The 3,344-nt window shown below is 60.7% G+C and overlaps 1 non-coding gene across 1 annotated transcript; it reads left to right on the top strand.

The window, feature by feature from the left end:
* Window positions 1-1,998: 1,998 nt before the first annotated feature.
* On the top strand, window positions 1,999-2,160 carry LOC123358552. The gene has a single exon (XR_006575754.1). It is a non-coding gene; the product is annotated as a U1 spliceosomal RNA (small nuclear RNA).
* Window positions 2,161-3,344: the final 1,184 nt, after the last annotated feature.

The raw sequence follows: 3,344 nt of genomic DNA, 5'->3' as shown, positions 1-3,344 counted from the left end.
GGCGAGAAGGGCAGTTGTGGGAGTTTCAGAACAGGCTTTAGTTCATTTCACATCACAATTCCCCCAGGCCCTTTCCCTGCAGACAGACATCCGAGACTCTGCCATGCTGGGAAATGCTTGATCTCTTTATTACAGTGTAGACCTGACCCCTCCTGCCAGGGCTAAATCCACAGACATTTTTCAGCCTCCGCCGTAATAAAGTCTCTGAACAAAATGCTAGAAAGGAGCAGAACCAAAGGGGCTGGGCAGGCTCCATAGGGGACACTGGTTCCTCCTTCCCCACCTGTGCCCCAGCCATGCCCTGTGGCTGGCAGAGAACGGCCACCCCATCTCCACCCCAGAGGGAGCTGTGTCTCAGGGCTCCCCCAAACAGCACCCAGTAACCCCCATCCCTTTTGGGGAATGACTCAGGGCAACAATTTCCCACCCAAACAAGGACGAATTGCTGCAGATGAAATGGGGGATGGGGGGAAGCCCCCCCCCAAATATGAGGAGAAATTAAATTGACATTTGAGAATTATGGCAAAAATTGGGAAAAATAAGAGACTAGAGAGTCAATAATTTTAGGAAAAACGAGGGAATCTCCTTGGGTTTGACAGTCCTGTGTGGTGAGTGGAGAGAAAAGGGGGAGAACCAGAGAGACTTGTTACCAGTGCTGGGGAGGGAAGTGGCACAGACAGGAGAAGGATGCAGGTATCTCCCCCCCCCGACTCACACACACTCTCCCCCTAGACTTTCCCGGCTGCACAGAGACCGTTCAACCCCCGCCTGCCCCACTGCCCTTCCCCCGCCTGCAGCTCCGGCTTCTCCCTCCCCTCCCGCCCCCGCCAGCCACACAACGGGGAACCCCCGGGCCCCAGGCTCTGTCCCCACCTGGATCCCAGCGGGGCCGGGGGCAGATCCCGGCTGCAGCGGAGACCAGCGGCTCCGCTCCGGCTCGGGCGGCTCCAGCGCTGCTGGCAGCACGTGGCCACCAGGGAGCAGCGGCTGAGCCCGGGCTCCTGCGTCACAATGTGCCAGAGCCCCGCCCCCAGGAGCTGCCCCGCCCCCGGGCTGTGCCAGAGCCCCGCCCCCAGGAGCTGCCCCACCCCCGGGCTGTGCCAGAGCCCCGCCCCCCGGAGCTGCCCCGCCCCTGGGCTGTGCCAGAGCCCCGCCCCCAGGAGCTGCCCCGCCCCCAGGAGCTGCCCCGCCCCCGTCTGTGCCAGAGCCCCACCCCCAGGAGCTGCCCCGCCCCCGGGCTGTGCCAGAGCCCCGCCCCCAGGAGCTGCCCCATGTCCCATCTCTGGGATTTGTTCTCCTGCCTCCTTCTTCCCAGCACCCACCGCTCCCAGCTGCTCCCTTCCTGTGTCTGCAAACACCCCCCCGCACCCGGGGGCGGGCTGCAGCGCTCGCTGGGGCTGTCTCCAGTGGCTGAAGTTGCCTCCATCTCTGCTTTACCTGGTGGGGGAGAGACAAAGAGAGGAGATCGTCCCAGGGTGTGAAAGCAGAATTAGGGGGCTGGGAAAGGACTGTTTGGAAAGGTGGTTTTTTGCGAGGGCAGGGGAGGTCAGTCTTGTATTGGACCAGCTTCCGGTGGGGAGAGAGAGAGAGCGAGAGAGAAGCGACACGCAAGCTGCGCTCTTTCCCCAGCAGAAGGTGGGCCACGTAGTCTCTCTGCTGCCCTGGCTGCCCGGGACGGGACCGGCTACCGCTACAGGGCAGGCAAGAGCGGCGGCCCGGGCGGGCAGGGGGAGGGGCCCGAACAGAGAGGCGGAGCCACGTGAGCGGGTATGCAGATCTGTGTGCGAGCAGAGCATTGTGGGAGCGGACGCAGGCTGCCAGGCAGGGCCCGACCTTGGCACCGGGAGCTCGGCGTGGAGAAGGGAGGGGCTCCGGGGGACGCGTCGGGGCAGCTGTCGGCAGTGGGGGCCGGTGTAGGCGAGGCCGGCGGTCGGTCTGCCCCGTGTGTTATAAGTGCGGGGCGAGCGAGGGCGGGCAGCAGCCGGGCAGCAGGAACTCATACTTACCTGGCAGGGGAGATACCATAATAACAAAGGTGGTTTTCCCAGAATGAGGCTCATCCATTGCACTGGGGGTGTGCTGACCCCTGTGATTTCCCCAAAAGGAGGAAACTCAACTGCATAATTTGTGATAGTGGGGGACTGCATTTGCACTCTCCCCTGGTGATTGGTTGGGACAACAGAAAACCAAAAGTGGGTTCTTACGCTTAGTGCACTGTAAAGCAGACTCTAAGGGCTTGGCTACACTTACAAATTTGCAAAGCACCAGTGTGGTCAAAGCACCAGCGCTGGGAACGGCTCCTAGTGCTGTACGTTATTCCCCACAGGGAGGTGGAGTACGGACAGTGCTGGGAGAGCTTTCCCCCAGCGCTGCTGCTTTGACTACACTTAGTGCTTTGAAGTGCTAAGTGTAGCCACAGCCTAAGGAAAGCAGGGTTTTTTTTCTGTACCTTTGGGAGTGCTCTCTTTCTACAGACCCTGTACTTTTGGGCACCTTTGTCATTCCTCCTTGTAAGCAAAGCTCAGCTCTGAAACTTTACTCGGGCCTTATAAGGCTCTCTGTGTTCTTGGCTTTCCCTGGTCTTTTGCAGCTGATCTGCTCTCTAGTCTGGTTTATGGGGGGCTTGGACCGGTGCCTTCTTTGGCTCTAAGGGGAGCAGCCTGCCTGCTCTGCTTCTTTGCCTGCTTGTACCTTCTTGCCCGGCCCTTCTTCTCGGGCTCTTCCTCCTTTGATGGGAGGATGGCCTGTCCAAAACGCCTGTCCCAGCTGGTCTCCTCGTCCAACAGGCAGCCTCGCCCCCTGCCCTGGGGCCGCTTTGGCTTTCGCTGTCTGTTCCTGTCTCTTGGTGGCCACCCTGTCTGTGCTACGGAGACTAGGCTGTCACAACCCCATGCTGGAGGAGGGCTTTCCGTCGCTTTAGGCCCACCCACCAAACTGAAGAGAAAGCAGAGTATGTAGAACTCGTGGCAGAGGCGCTGCCGGGGCAACCGCCTACGCTCCCAAAAGTCAGGGTGACGACTCTCCCAGCCCGCTACACCGCTAGCTTTCAGAGGAAATGGAATTGAACCGATTGGCAGCCCGAGTTGGATCATCAAAACCGGGGACACAGGGAGCAAAACCAGCCCCTCGACCAGGGACTCGCTTCGCTGCGCGCAATGCACTGTGGCTATGCAAATAAGATGCTCCGGCCGTCTCCGGCGCTCAAAGGAGTCTTTTCTCCGGGCTGCCTCTGCTCCTTCCCCGGCTGGGCGGAGATTGGGATGGGGCAGCTGCTCTCCTGAGACAGTCCCGCTGATGCCCAGGCGCATGGAGGACGGAGCCCGGACGAGAAGCCAGAGGGCACT

Source organism: Mauremys mutica, unplaced genomic scaffold, assembly GCF_020497125.1.
Source record: "Mauremys mutica isolate MM-2020 ecotype Southern unplaced genomic scaffold, ASM2049712v1 Super-Scaffold_100089, whole genome shotgun sequence".
Taxonomy (NCBI): Eukaryota; Metazoa; Chordata; order Testudines; family Geoemydidae; genus Mauremys; species Mauremys mutica.
Note: the sequence above shows the minus strand (reverse complement) of the source record. Positions and strands in the feature narration are given on the sequence as shown.